Raw genomic sequence first — 17,098 nt, 5'->3', positions numbered from 1 at the left:
AGGGGACTTGGTGAACCTTCTTCACGGCAAAATCTGTTCAGTAGGAGGAATAACTATAAAGCAAACTGATCTATTTTAAAAGTAGATGTATTGTGCGTCACCAAATGACTTCAGAGAACTTGGTGAACCTTCTGCTCGATAAGATCTACTAAGTAGGAGGAATAACTGTAAAGCAAACTGATCTATTTTAAAAGTAGATGTATTGTGCGTCACCAAACGACTTCAGAAGACTTGGTGAACCTTCTTCACGGCAAAATCTGCTAAGTAGGAGGAATAACTATAAAGCAAACTGATCTATTTTAAAAGTAGATGTATTGTGCGTCACCAAACGACTTCAGAGGACTTGGTGAACCTTCTGCTCGATAAGATCTACTAAGTAGGAGGAATAACTGTAAAGCAAACTGATCTATTTTATAAGTAGATGTATTGTACGTCACCAAACGACTTCAGGGGACTTGGTGAACCTTCTTCACGGCAAAATCTGTTCAGTAGGAGGAATAACTATAAAGCAAACTGATCTTATTTTATAAGTAGATGTATTGTGCGTCACCAAACGACTTCAGAAGACTTGGTGAACCTTCTTCACGGCAAAATCTGCTAAGTAGGAGGAATAACTATAAAGCAAACTGATCTATTTTAAAAGAAGATGTATTCAGGCTTATTCTGCGCGGCGTGTGAGGTGAGACGAGTCGAATGAGGTGACAAAAGTCGACTCGATCCCATTTGATTTGCATTAGTCGTCTCACGTCACGTGAGACGAGACCGTCCGTCTCACCTCACACGCCGCGCAGAATAAGCCTGATTGTGCGTCACCAAACGACTTCAGAGGACTTGGTGAACCTTCTGCTCGATAAGATCTACTAAGTAGGAGGAAGACTTGTAAAGCAAACTGATCTATTTTAAAAGTAGATGTATTGTGCGTCACCAAACGACTTCAGAAGACTTGGTGAACCTTCTTCACGGCAAAATCTGCTAAGTAGGAGGAATAACTATAAAGCAAACTGATCTATTTTATAAGTAGATGTATTGTACGTCACCAAACGACTTCAGGGGACTTGGTGAACCTTCTTCACGGCAAAATCTGTTCAGTAGGAGGAATAACTATAAAGCAAACTGATCTTATTTTGAAAGTAGATGTATTGTGCGTCACCAAACGACTTCAGAAGACTTGGTGAACCTTCTTCACGGCAAAATCTGCTAAGTAGGAGGAATAACTATAAAGCAAACTGATCTATTTTAAAAGTAGATGTATTGTGCGTCACCAAACGACTTCAGAAGACTTGGTGAACCTTCTTCACGGCAAAATCTGCTAAGTAGGAGGAATAACTATAAAGCAAACTGATCTATTTTAAAAGTAGATGTATTGTGCGTCACCAAACGACTTCAGAGGACTTGGTGAACCTTCTGCTCGATAAGATCTACTAAGTAGGAGGAAGACTTGTAAAGCAAACTGATCTATTTTATAAGTAGATGTATTGTGCGTCACCAAACGACTTCAGGGGACTTGGTGAACCTTCTTCACGGCAAAATCTGTTCAGTAGGAGGAATAACTATAAAGCAAACTGATCTATTTTAAAAGTAGATGTATTGTGCGTCACCAAATGACTTCAGAGAACTTGGTGAACCTTCTGCTCGATAAGATCTACTAAGTAGGAGGAATAACTGTAAAGCAAACTGATCTATGTTAAAAGTAGATGTATTGTGCGTCACCAAACGACTTCAGAAGACTTGGTGAACCTTCTTCACGGCAAAATCTGCTAAGTAGGAGGAATAACTATAAAGCAAACTGATCTATTTTATAAGTAGATGTATTGTACGTCACCAAACGACTTCAGGGGACTTGGTGAACCTTCTTCACGGCAAAATCTGTTCAGTAGGAGGAATAACTATAAAGCAAACTGATCTTATTTTGAAAGTAGATGTATTGTGCGTCACCAAACGACTTCAGAAGACTTGGTGAACCTTCTTCACGGCAAAATCTGCTAAGTAGGAGGAATAACTATAAAGCGAAGGGATGACACTCTGATCTTTTGAGGTTAATCATTTTTGAATCTTTCGGAATCTCTTTGAATCTTTCTGAATCAGCCAAATCCCGACCAAAGAATTTCAGAGAACTTTTACTTCAGTGTTTTGCGCGCCTTCTGTCAAAAACGATCCGACGCTGACGTCGATCGACGCGACCGACATGACCGACATCGCCAAAACAAAACCGCGTTTTTTCGTGAAATTCTTTCAATTTCTAGTGCAGGTATTTTATACCGAGAACCTACCGGACATTCCCCCGGAAAATTCCGGAGCCGCGAACAAATCTCGATCTCGAACGATAAGATCAAAAGATCAAGTGAAAAAACGAGAGCCGAAGTGTGAAGTATTGTGATTCCGGAAACGGGTTCGGCAGTAAACGGGAAACAGTATTTAAACCTGACCAGGATTTCACTGCCACAACGAGACCAGATTCGCCTCTCCCTCCGTTTTCCCTTCGCCTTCCCCGACCGTTCCTGCTCGATGCTAAACTACATACAGAAAAACTGGAGAGCTTATTGGTAGGTAAGAAAAAACGAAAATAATTAGGTGCTTCAAGCGCTTCAGGTTCATTCATAAATCATAACCTACACAACATATTTTCATAGATAAGACCGAGGATAAGACGGTCAACAATTCTACGCCATACATTTCGGTTTGCTGCTGCTTCCTCGGGAACATCGCCACATCACCTGATCAGACCACCTTGTGCTCCACGTCGTACTATCCGGATGTCTTGCGAACATAATCGTTGCATGATTACTATCCGGCATACTTGCAGCATGCCCTGCCTACCGTATCCTTCCAGTTTTGATCACCTTGTTAAAGTTGCGTTCGTCGTAGAGTGCAGCGAGCTCATGGTTCATCCTTCGCTACCACCACCATCCTCGAGCAAGGTCCGTAGAGCGATCATCGGTTTTTAATCAAGCGTTTTGTACATGGTACATTTGGTGCGGGCCTGAATCGAGGTAAGCAAGATACACAGCAAACGCTTGTTTCTTAAATTACAAGGGGGATTCACTTAACAGCGTAAACTGATTAAACTGATTAAACGTCGCGATCACCACGGCAATCTTTGATTATTTCATTCGCAAAATCATGGAACATTTCAAATAAGCAGAAATCATGGCTTACGCAGCAATTTAATCTGTTTAGTGAGCACCCCTATTATTATTATTATGGCTGAATGATGGATTGCTAACAACTTCTATGTTGGCCCATATAGTCACAGCTGTAAAGGCGTAGGTATTCAGCATTACCATGCTGAGGGTGACGGGTTCGATTATTGTCTATCATTGAGGATAGCGTCAGTAATGAAGCATAGGTGCAAGGTACGATCACTGCAAGATAGTAGCACTGACAAACAGACGTAACACTCTGATAATTCACATCGTACACCGATTTAACGGTCTTTTTCAAAATTTGATAGTTGGCCAACTGCCCAACCGTGGCGCTCGCATCGTTTTTGTTCGAGTTTGACGTTTGCTCACTACCGCCACCTAGTTGGTGGTCGGCCAAACATAGGCCTTTTAGCATTGGGCGAATATGTTTTCGTGACTATGATTTGAATCGAAAAATGTTCGAAGTGTTACGTCTGTTTGTCTGTGATAGTAGTCTTCGTTTGTTGTTCGACCGTTATGATTCGATAAACTATTTTACATCTTCAATCTTTGGAGTTATTGCGCGTATCGCCGTAGATTATCGCGCAGAAATGTTCAGAATCGCTCATAGATCGTGGCCAGTAAATCACAATACGTTCGTGTCTTCTAAAATAAGTGCGGAAATTAGCTAAGGATTGACCCCGTAGAAGACATTGAAACGATTAAATGCAACCGCGCATATCTATTAGCGTTTTCGCACAATTTTGCGCGATATTGTTTCTTTTGAAAATAGCAGAATAGCAGAATTTTGCGCGATATTGTTTCTTGCTATTGGCTTCCAAATCCAAATTTTCATGAGTTGTGGTGCCCGAGATAAATAGGTTCAATCAATTTGAAGTTTGTATGGAAGCGAAAGCGATTTTATGAATCACTCCTTGTCGGATTTTGTAATGGGTGGAGCTGTCAAACAGTTGCCCAGCTGTTGATTTTAGAAAATCTCTTTGAAATTGATTTTAAGTATCAAAATTAAGTTTTAAAAATCTGGAAAAAATCATAGTGGCTAAGAAAAAGGTGCTCTTTCGCATAAAATTAAAAATTCAATAAATTTTTCAAAATTCAAAAACCCAATTGTTATTATTGCTATTTATTAACAACACTTTACCATTATTAATGTGACATGCGTGAAACCAGTAACAAATTTTGAAAACAACGTATAATCAATGCTACACCATTGATTATACGTCGTTTTCAAAATTTGTTACTGAAACAATCTTTAGAGTGGCATAGGCACAGTTGTCAACATAGACAGCATTTTGTCGCGTCGTGTACTGAGTACACGTGCCATGAAAAATGCACGCTTGTGGTATACAACGTGAGCGTGGCATCGCTGCAGGTAGTCGAAGATGCGACTGCTCAAGGGTTAAGACTAGGCAGACCAGATTTGTCCCGTTTTAATACGGGACACATTTTGGAAATCCAACATATAGGGAATCAATTCCAAAAACAGAATTTATTTAGTCTTTTATTCATTTACATTATATCATTATCTTGATTTATTATCTTGTATATGCTTGCACTTATCCCACGTATCTAAAAGCAATCCGTTAATCCATTTTTAAATCTATTCCAGCAATTCCTTATCGTCACTATTAACCATGGCTAGCCAGGTTAATTTGATTACTTATATTTTATTTTATCTTTTTGTATTTATATGTGAATAAATAGTTCTGCTTGGTGGGGGGGGATTAGGAGGGGGTTTGTTTCTATGGGTATTTATAAACATCCGAAATTCACTGGAGGGGGAGGGGCGTCTGTTTAAAAAAATAGTACACTACTTTATTAAGTTAATCTAGTAGTTCACAAGATCAAGACATTCTTCAAAATAATCATATTTTGTCATTGAAAGAGTTCACCATGTCCTTTCAAGTTGTTAGGTGACACAAAATATCGTTACTTCGTCCTATCCTGCCACCACGCTTCGACCAACAGAAATAAGTCACTTCTGAAAGTCAATGGTCATAATCCATAAGGAGGACACCATACAATAATAGTATGCATAAACAGATCCTGCATACGGGTAAGTACATATATTTAAATAAAATGTTCTGTCTAATAGGTCAACAGTTACTGTCTTATGTTATAACAATGCTCAAGACAATCTTATTCTCCGCCTACTTATTCACCATGTTCTCTGAAGTTGTTTAGTTACGCACCGAAAATCTATTTTACTCTTGTCAGAACTTGTCGTTAAAAAGGTTTGCCAAGTCCTCTGAAGTTGTTTGGTGGCGCGCAATAGATCTTCTTTGAAAAGCATTAGAACTTGGCTTTGAAAAGGTTCACCAAGTCCTCTGAAGTCGTTTGGTGACGTACAATACATCTACTTTTAAAATAGATCAGTCCTACTGAACAGATTTTGCCGTGAAGAAGGTTCACCAAGTCCTCTGAAGTCGTTTGGTGACGCACAATACATCTACTTTTAAAATAGATCAGATTTCTTTATAGTTATTCCTCCTACTTAGCAGATTTTGCCGTGAAAAAGGTTCACCAAGTCCTCTGAAGTCGTTTGGTGACGTACAATACATCTACTTTTAAAATAGATCAGTCCTACTGAACAGATTTCGCCGTGAAGAAGGTTCACCAAGTCCTCTGAAGTCGTTTGGTGACGCACAATACATCTACTTTTAAAATAGATCAGATTTCTTTATAGTTATTCCTCCTACTTAGCAGATTTTGCCGTGAAAAAGGTTCACCAAGTCCTCTGAAGTCGTTTGGTGACGCACAATATATCTACTTTTAAAATAGATCAGTTTGCTTTATAGTTATTCCTGCTACTTAGTAGATCTTATCGAGCAGAATGTTCACCAAGTCCTCTGAAGTCGTTTGGTGACGCACAATACATCTACTTTTGAAATAGATCAGATTTCATTATAGTTATTCCTCCTACTTAGCAGATTTTGCCGTGAAAAAGGTTCACCAAGTCCTCTGAAGTCTTTTGGTGACGCACAATACATCTACTTTTAAAATAGATCAGTTTTTTTTATAGTTACTCCTCCTACTTAGCAGATTTTGCCGTGAAGAAGGTTCACCAAGTCTTCTGAAGTCGTTTGGTGACGCACAATACATCTACTTTTAAAATAGATCAGTTTGCTTTATAGTTATTCCTCCTACCTAGCAGATTTTGCCGTGAAAAAGGTTCACCAAGTCCTCTGAAGTCGTTTGGTGACGCACAATACATCTATTTTTAAAATAGATCAGTTTGCTTTACAGTTATTCCTCCTACTTAGTAGATCTTATCGAGCAGAAGGTTCACCAAGTCCTCTGAAGTCGTTTGGTGACGTACAATACATCTACTTTTAAAATAGATCAGTCCTACTGAACAGATTTCGCCGTGAAGAAGGTTCACCAAGTCCTCTGAAGTCGTTTGGTGACGCACAATACATCTACTTTTAAAATAGATCAGATTTCTTTATAGTTATTCCTCCTACTTAGCAGATTTTGCCGTGAAAAAGGTTCACCAAGTCCTCTGAAGTCGTTTGGTGACGCACAATATATCTACTTTTAAAATAGATCAGTTTGCTTTATAGTTATTCCTGCTACTTAGTAGATCTTATCGAGCAGAATGTTCACCAAGTCCTCTGAAGTCGTTTGGTGACGCACAATACATCTACTTTTGAAATAGATCAGATTTCATTATAGTTATTCCTCCTACTTAGCAGATTTTGCCGTGAAAAAGGTTCACCAAGTCCTCTGAAGTCTTTTGGTGACGCACAATACATCTACTTTTAAAATAGATCAGTTTTTTTTATAGTTACTCCTCCTACTTAGCAGATTTTGCCGTGAAGAAGGTTCACCAAGTCTTCTGAAGTCGTTTGGTGACGCACAATACATCTATTTTTAAAATAGATCAGTTTGCTTTATAGTTATTCCTCCTACCTAGCAGATTTTGCCGTGAAAAAGGTTCACCAAGTCCTCTGAAGTCGTTTGGTGACGCACAATACATCTATTTTTAAAATAGATCAGTTTGCTTTACAGTTATTCCTCCTACTTAGTAGATCTTATCGAGCAGAAGGTTCACCAAGTCTTCTGAAGTCGTTTGGTGACGTACAATACATCTACTTATAAAATAGATCAGTTTGCTTTACAGTTATTCCTCCTACTTAGTAGATCTTATCGAGCAGAAGGTTCACCAAGTCCTCTGAAGTCGTTTGGTGACGTACAATACATCTACTTTTAAAATAGATCAGTTTGCTTTATATTTATTCCTCCTACTTAGCAGATTTTGCCGTGAAAAAGGTTCACCAAGTCCTCTGAAGTCGTTTGGTGACGCACAATACATCTACTTTTAAAAAAGATCAGATTTCATTATAGTTATTCCTCCTACTTAGCAGATTTTGCCGTGAAAATGGTTCACCAAGTCCTCTGAAGTCGTTTGGTGACGTACAATAAATCTACTTTTAAAATAGATCAGTTTGTTTTATAGTTATTCCTCGTACTTAGCAGATTTGGCCGTGAAAAAGGTTCACCAAGTCCTCTGAAGTCGTTTGGTGACGTGCAATACATCTACTTTTGAAATAGATCAGTTTGCTTTATAGTTATTCCTCCTACTTAGCAGATTTTGCCGTGAAGAAGGTTCACCAAGTCTTCTGAAGTCGTTTGGTGACGCACAATACATCTACTTTTAAAATAGATCAGTTTGCTTTATAGTTATTCCTCCTACTGAACAGATTTTGCCGTGAAGAAGGTTCACCATGTCCTCTGAAGTCGTTTGGTGACGCACAATACATCTACTTTTAAAATAGATCAGTTTGCTTTATAGTTATTCCTCCTACTTAGCAGATTTTGCCGTGAAGAAGGTTCACCAAGTCTTCTGAAGTCGTTTGGTGACGCACAATACATCTACTTTCAAAATAAGATCAGTTTGCTTTATAGTTATTCCTCCTACTGAACAGATTTTGCCGTGAAGAAGGTTCACCAAGTCCCCTGAAGTCGTTTGGTGACGTACAATACATCTACTTATAAAATAGATCAGTTTGCTTTATAGTTATTCCTCCTACTTAGCAGATTTTGCCGTGAAGAAGGTTCACCAAGTCTTCTGAAGTCGTTTGGTGACGCACAATACATCTACTTTTAACATAGATCAGTTTGCTTTACAGTTATTCCTCCTACTTAGTAGATCTTATCGAGCAGAAGGTTCACCAAGTTCTCTGAAGTCATTTGGTGACGCACAATACATCTACTTTTAAAATAGATCAGTTTGCTTTATAGTTATTCCTCCTACTGAACAGATTTTGCCGTGAAGAAGGTTCACCAAGTCCCCTGAAGTCGTTTGGTGACGCACAATACATCTACTTATAAAATAGATCAGTTTGCTTTACAAGTCTTCCTCCTACTTAGTAGATCTTATCGAGCAGAAGGTTCACCAAGTCCTCTGAAGTCGTTTGGTGACGCACAATACATCTACTTTTAAAATAGATCAGTTTGCTTTATAGTTATTCCTCCTACTTAGCAGATTTTGCCGTGAAGAAGGTTCACCAAGTCTTCTGAAGTCGTTTGGTGACGCACAATACATCTACTTTTAAAATAGATCAGTTTGCTTTATAGTTATTCCTCCTACTTAGCAGATTTTGCCGTGAAGAAGGTTCACCAAGTCTTCTGAAGTCGTTTGGTGACGCACAATACATCTACTTTCAAAATAAGATCAGTTTGCTTTATAGTTATTCCTCCTACTGAACAGATTTTGCCGTGAAGAAGGTTCACCAAGTCCCCTGAAGTCGTTTGGTGACGTACAATACATCTACTTATAAAATAGATCAGTTTGCTTTATAGTTATTCCTCCTACTTAGCAGATTTTGCCGTGAAGAAGGTTCACCAAGTCTTCTGAAGTCGTTTGGTGACGCACAATACATCTACTTTTAAAATAGATCAGTTTGCTTTACAAGTCTTCCTCCTACTTAGTAGATCTTATCGAGCAGAAGGTTCACCAAGTCCTCTGAAGTCGTTTGGTGACGCACAATCAGGCTTATTCTGCGCGGCGTGTGAGGTGAGACGGACGGTCTCGTCTCACGTGACGTGAGACGACTAATGCAAATCAAATGGGATCGAGTCGACTTTTGTCACCTCATTCGACTCGTCTCACCTCACACGCCGCGCAGAATAAGCCTGAATACATCTTCTTTTAAAATAGATCAGTTTGCTTTATAGTTATTCCTCCTACTTAGCAGATTTTGCCGTGAAGAAGGTTCACCAAGTCTTCTGAAGTCGTTTGGTGACGCACAATACATCTACTTATAAAATAAGATCAGTTTGCTTTATAGTTATTCCTCCTACTGAACAGATTTTGCCGTGAAGAAGGTTCACCAAGTCCCCTGAAGTCGTTTGGTGACGTACAATACATCTACTTATAAAATAGATCAGTTTGCTTTACAGTTATTCCTCCTACTTAGTAGATCTTATCGAGCAGAAGGTTCACCAAGTCCTCTGAAGTCGTTTGGTGACGCACAATACATCTACTTTTAAAATAGATCAGTTTGCTTTATAGTTATTCCTCCTACTTAGCAGATTTTGCCGTGAAGAAGGTTCACCAAGTCTTCTGAAGTCGTTTGGTGACGCACAATACATCTACTTTTAAAATAGATCAGTTTGCTTTACAGTTATTCCTCCTACTTAGTAGATCTTATCGAGCAGAAGGTTCACCAAGTTCTCTGAAGTCATTTGGTGACGCACAATACATCTACTTTTAAAATAGATCAGTTTGCTTTATAGTTATTCCTCCTACTGAACAGATTTTGCCGTGAAGAAGGTTCACCAAGTCCCCTGAAGTCGTTTGGTGACGCACAATACATCTACTTATAAAATAGATCAGTTTGCTTTACAAGTCTTCCTCCTACTTAGTAGATCTTATCGAGCAGAAGGTTCACCAAGTCCTCTGAAGTCGTTTGGTGACGCACAATACATCTACTTTTAAAATAGATCAGATTTCTTTATAGTTATTCCTCCTACTTAGCAGATTTTGCCGTGAAAAAGGTTCACCAAGTCCTCTGGTCGTTTGGTGACGCACAATACATCTACTTTTAAAATAGATCAGTTTGCTTTACAGTTATTCCTCCTACTTAGTAGATCTTATCGAGCAGAAGGTTCACCAAGTTCTCTGAAGTCATTTGGTGACGCACAATACATCTACTTTTAAAATAGATCAGTTTGCTTTATAGTTATTCCTCCTACTGAACAGATTTTGCCGTGAAGAAGGTTCACCAAGTCCCCTGAAGTCGTTTGGTGACGTACAATACATCTACTTATAAAATAGATCAGTTTGCTTTACAGTTATTCCTCCTACTTAGTAGATCTTATCGAGCAGAAGGTTCACTAAGTCCTCTGAAGTCGTTTGGTGACGCACATTACATCTTCTTTAAAAATAGATCAGTTTGCTTTATAGTTATTCCTCCTACTTAGCAGATTTTGCCGTGAAGAAGGTTCACCAAGTCCTCTGATGTTGCTTGGTGAGGCACAACATATTTATCTTTGAAGATATCTCCAGAACTCATCAAGAAGGTTCAGCAAGTCGTCTTTTGGAGTTGTTTGGTGACGCATAATAGATATGAAAATATGGACTTTATAAGCTAAATTGTGCTCATTCTGCGAATGGAGTGACGTGAGAAAAGTCGGAGTCGTATATCGAGATGAGGAATACCGTCTCGAATGAAGTGACTCGCCGTGTAAATCAAATGGAGAGTCACCTCATTCGAGTCGAGATTTCTCACCTCGATATACGACTCCGACTTTTCTCACGTCACTCCATTCGCAGAATGAGCACAAATATTTGTCCGAAAAGAAACCAATGCTCAAACATCTTGTTTGACTCGATCGAATTTTCATTAGTGTCAAACTGATGTTGTTTCTTGAGTTCTTTCCTTGTCAAATATTTGTGTACTACAGGCCATACGGGTCCGATAAAAAAAATATGGAAATGTTTTTGAATCTGTGTTAAACATTCTTAATAGCAAATTATGTTTAAACTAAAGGAGAATCGCACAAGTTTGACAACATAAAAGTACTAACTCAACGACATGCTTGTCACCAGCGTGTAGTCATCCTAATATTCAGAAAAAGGTATTTCGGACCAGCAAAAATTCCACAAATTATTGCAGGGTGGCCAGTGAATTTCAGATTTTGATTTCCCGGTTTTCTCCCGGTTTTTTACCGAAATTTTCAATTTTTTCCCGGTTTTACTTGTTCGTTTACTTGTGTTGAATAAAATAATCCCTATCGGTTCAGGAGCTGTTCCAGGATAAATTTCAGAACTAACATATGTTTGAATATTCAATTAAACTCCTGGGTGAACTTCAAGAGATTCTTTTGGGTAAAATTCAGAAATAATATCTTAAGAATTTTAATTCCTGATGACATTTTTTTTTGCAATGCCAATGAAACATAGGTTTCTGTAAAATCCAGTGTACATTTTTGCAACTGTAAAGTACTTTCACATTTCTTCTCATTTTTAGTTTGAACGTCAAAACATCATTTCCACTAGAATTGATACAGTATGCCTGATACTTGTGTTAAAATTCTGAAGATGTTTCATATCAACTTAATTTAAACAAAATGTTCAGATTCAGCCATTTTTGGCACACAGGCTTCTTTGAAAAATATTCAAACTTTTGATGGAAAGCAATTATATTACAGAAATTCTTGCATGAATCGCCCAAGAAACCGTTTTTCTTCGCAGTACGCAGTTGCGAAGAAATGACAATTCAAATGGCTGTAACTGTGGAATTTTTATTCCAGAAATTGGTCTAACACTTTCTTGAGCGATTCCTTTTGAACACGAAACTGGCCTTATTGCTGAATTCCTTTGAGCAATCGTTAATTCCTTTTAACAATTTTACATTTTTTTTTCAGAAAGCCTAACGGGTGGCCACTAAATAACGGGAATGCTTTTAGCAGCTGATTAAAAACAATAGAAGCGTCCATAGAGTAAACATTTTTTAGACAAAACCATCGTCTATCTATCCACAAAGTCAGCGTATTTTTTATTTTGTGTCAACTTATTCTGTTCTGCAGAAAACGACATTGAAACAGGAAGCACTACCAAAACGCCTTGGACGGCTCTACTGATTGCTCAAAACAACCGTAAAAAAAGTTAATAGTAAACCATTATAAAACTAGAACCCGCCCGGTTTTGAATGAATTCCACATTTCGGCATCCCAAGAAACAGATCCTGAAGGAAATAGAGGAAAACTAGCAAAACCAATAAGCATGATATTATTTCACATAATAAAATCTTCTTTTGTGACATGGGCTGGATAAATCAATAGAATGCCTTGTTAAATAACAAATATTTACATCAAATCACATTTACACATTGAACAACATGTAAATGGTTCGTTATAATTATAAAAAAAAATAGCACAAAAAAAGTTCAACAATGAACCGCAGTGCACAAATTACATCGACACGTTTTGGTGATACAGAAAAATAACATTTTTTGGAAATTTCTATAAATGTCATTTACGGGAAAAGGCTACAACCAAAGCAAAAAAAAACAAGTCAGTATCCCCATTTTTTCTTATTACTGTTTGAGTGTGTAGATGCTAAAGGTAGCTGAGAAACCATTTATTTTGACCAACGATTTCACAGACGCAGAAAATGCGTGAAAGTAAACTCTGAAAAGTCGTACAAAGCAGTTGCTCCAACATCACTGCAAAAAAATACTGTACAAATTACTACGTTCAACTTTCTTAAATTTTATATTTTCCATGGACGTACATTGTTAAACCTTTATGATAGTTAAATTCAGATTGCCATTTTTAAAGATCATATATTTTTAAGAGCACATTCAAAGCATTCCCGTTATTTAGTGACCACCCGTTACAGGCTTTATTGTTTTGTGTTCGTCTCTCATGTTACATATAATAACATTATTTGTTTTAGTAACACTTGCCAAAAAAAAACTGCTTAGAATTACGTTTGGCCAAGTAAAAATACTGATTCTAGGTTTCAGTTTAGTTGTACATAACTGTTGTTAAAATTTAGCCAACGACAACGTCCTATTTACTCCATTTAGTCTGTCTTTCATCAATTCCTTGTTGCTGTTGTTAAAATACATTTCCCACAATTTCAATTTGATGTAGACAAGTGAAAAGAAACATGTGAGTGCCCTTGTTAGTTTTTGTAGCATTTTTGTATTTTGGTGACATCGATACAAGACTAATTCAGAGGAAGATTGCCCTTTACTAAAGTTTACTGAAACTCTTTACATTATTACGCAGGAATTATAAATTATTGTTTCTTCTTGATTTGCTGAAAACTAAGAATAAAAACAGTTATAACTTTTAAAATGACTCAACAGATCGACTCCAGCAATCGATATTATGATTTTAAAATTCTCAACATCTAAATATAACGCGAGTCGTATTTTCAATAAAATATATCGAAATATTGCAACTTCTTTTAAACCAGCAACAAGCTTGGCATTACAGATTATTTTCATGGATGATAAAAAAGTGATTAATAATTAGAAATAATAGAGCAGTATGGAATTATTCCTGGAAATGCAAAATTTTCCCGGTGACAATCTGAATTCCCAAATATTTCCCGGTTTTCTCCCGGTGATTCCGAATTCCCGGCTTTTTCCCGGTTCTCCCGGTTTTCCCGGTTCGCTGGCCACCCTGTTATTGATTAACATGAGCTTATATTTCCTAGATTGACGCCTAGATTTTTGAGAATTTCATTCAAATTAAAATTGTTTTATGAGGTTTTTTATATGTAATCATTTCCACAATACTGAAACCCATTGTCGAAATTCTTTGTCAGCAGATGCTTGGAAGAAGACTACTTAGTACTCTTGCTTGAACAAGAGACATAAGCTGCTCGGCATGACGCAGCCCTGTGCAGTACACCCGGGAAGCTCGGACCGCCGTCACATACATGACATGTATGTCACAGCCATGTCGGCCACACGGATCAGTTCGATGAAGCGAACGATCATCTTGCTACCGTAGCCAGTCGTAATCGCTTGATGGAGAACTCGAACCGGTGGCGGCCGGATCCAACTGCTTCGGGTTATCGATGGTGTTCTTGTTGAACATATCCGTGCGACGGTTTCATGGTCATGTTGCGGCCTTGTGGGTTGTTTCGCGCGTTGCTATGTATCCAAGAAGCATAGTTCCACCAGAAGCACTACAATGGTTTCGCTATGGCCGAATTAATACACCGGAAGGCGGAAAAGTGCCTAGACAGAGGATGTCTTGAGTGCCTGAGGGTTAACATATTGCAGCGGTTGAAAGGCCACCTCCTCGGCCTTTCTGGAAACGTTTCTTACGGTCTTCCTTGGGTGCAATGCGGGATCATTCGATTTACCGGATCGTAGACCAGGAGGCTGCGGAAATGCTTGAGCTGCAACTGAAATAGATTTAGTTTTTAAATAGTTATAAAATAACGTAAATTAATGATAATTACCTTCAGTTTTGCACCATTTTTAGTTTTCGTTGCTCTGATGTTGATGTTGCGATCGTCTTCTTTCAAACTCAAAACAAACACTGAACGAAATAGGTCAGTTGTTTTGATATAATTGACAGGTGCGTTTTTTTTATTAATCTCACCGAATCATCTTGAATCTTTTCGAATCTTTTTGAATCACTTGAAAAGATTCGAAAAAGATTAGAGTGTCACAGCCCGAAGGGATGACACTCTGATCTTTTGAGGTTAATCATTTTTGAATCTTTCGGAATCTCTTTGAATCTTTCTGAATCAGCCAAATCCCGACCAAAGAATTTCAGAGAACTTTTACTTCAGTGTTTTGCGCGCCTTCTGTCAAAAACGATCCGACGCTGACGTCGATCGACGCGACCGAAATGACCGACATCGCCAAAACAAAACCGCGTTTTTTCGTGAAATTCTTTCAATTTCTAGTGCAGGTATTTTATACCGAGAACCTACCGGACATTCCCCCGGAAAATTCCGGAGCCGCGAACAAATCTCGATCTCGAACGATAAGATCAAAAGATCAAGTGAAAAAACGAGAGCCGAAGTGTGAAGTATTGTGATTCCGGAAACGGGTTCGGCAGTAAACGGGAAACAGTATTTAAACCTGACCAGGATTTCACTGCCACAACGAGACCAGATTCGCCTCTCCCTCCGTTTTCCCTTCGCCTTCCCCGACCGTTCCTGCTCGATGCTAAACTACATACAGAAAAACTGGAGAGCTTATTGGTAGGTAAGAAAAAACGAAAATAATTAGGTGCTTCAAGCGCTTCAGGTTCATTCATAAATCATAACCTACACAACATATTTTCATAGATAAGACCGAGGATAAGACGGTCAACAATTCTACGCCATACATTTCGGTTTGCTGCTGCTTCCTCGGGAACATCGCCACATCACCTGATCAGACCACCTTGTGCTCCACGTCGTACTATCCGGATGTCTTGCGAACATAATCGTTGCATGATTACTATCCGGCATACTTGCAGCATGCCCTGCCTACCGTATCCTTCCAGTTTTGATCACCTTGTTAAAGTTGCGTTCGTCGTAGAGTGCAGCGAGCTCATGGTTCATCCTTCGCTACCACCACCATCCTCGAGCAAGGTCCGTAGAGCGATCATCGGTTTTTAATCAAGCGTTTTGTACATGGTACATTTGGTGCGGGCCTGAATCGAGGTAAGCAAGATACACAGCAAACGCTTGTTTCTTAAATTACAAGGGGGATTCACTTAACAGCGTAAACTGATTAAACTGATTAAACGTCGCGATCACCACGGCAATCTTTGATTATTTCATTCGCAAAATCATGGAACATTTCAAATAAGCAGAAATCATGGCTTACGCAGCAATTTAATCTGTTTAGTGAGCACCCCTATTATTATTATTATGGCTGAATGATGGATTGCTAACAACTTCTATGTTGGCCCATATAGTCACAGCTGTAAAGGCGTAGGTATTCAGCATTACCATGCTGAGGGTGACGGGTTCGATTATTGTCTATCATTGAGGATAGCGTCAGTAATGAAGCATAGGTGCAAGGTACGATCACTGCAAGATAGTAGCACTGACAAACAGACGTAACACTCTGATAATTCACATCGTACACCGATTTAACGGTCTTTTTCAAAATTTGATAGTTGGCCAACTGCCCAACCGTGGCGCTCGCATCGTTTTTGTTCGAGTTTGACGTTTGCTCACTACCGCCACCTAGTTGGTGGTCGGCCAAACATAGGCCTTTTAGCATTGGGCGAATATGTTTTCGTGACTATGATTTGAATCGAAAAATGTTCGAAGTGTTACGTCTGTTTGTCTGTGATAGTAGTCTTCGTTTGTTGTTCGACCGTTATGATTCGATAAACTATTTTACATCTTCAATCTTTGGAGTTATTGCGCGTATCGCCGTAGATTATCGCGCAGAAATGTTCAGAATCGCTCATAGATCGTGGCCAGTAAATCACAATACGTTCGTGTCTTCTAAAATAAGTGCGGAAATTAGCTAAGGATTGACCCCGTAGAAGACATTGAAACGATTAAATGCAACCGCGCATATCTATTAGCGTTTTCGCACAATTTTGCGCGATATTGTTTCTTTTGAAAATAGCAGAATAGCAGAATTTTGCGCGATATTGTTTCTTGCTATTGGCTTCCAAATCCAAATTTTCATGAGTTGTGGTGCCCGAGATAAATAGGTTCAATCAATTTGAAGTTTGTATGGAAGCGAAAGCGATTTTATGAATCACTCCTTGTCGGATTTTGTAATGGGTGGAGCTGTCAAACAGTTGCCCAGCTGTTGATTTTAGAAAATCTCTTTGAAATTGATTTTAAGTATCAAAATTAAGTTTTAAAAATCTGGAAAAAATCATAGTGGCTAAGAAAAAGGTGCTCTTTCGCATAAAATTAAAAATTCAATAAATTTTTCAAAATTCAAAAACCCAATTGTTATTATTGCTATTTATTAACAACACTTTACCATTATTAATGTGACATGCGTGAAACC

This window comes from Aedes albopictus, chromosome 1 (genome assembly GCF_035046485.1).
Source record: "Aedes albopictus strain Foshan chromosome 1, AalbF5, whole genome shotgun sequence".
In the NCBI taxonomy this organism is placed as follows: Eukaryota; Metazoa; Arthropoda; class Insecta; order Diptera; family Culicidae; genus Aedes; species Aedes albopictus.
The sequence above is the reverse complement of the archived record's forward strand: the minus strand, read 5'-3'. Positions refer to the sequence as shown.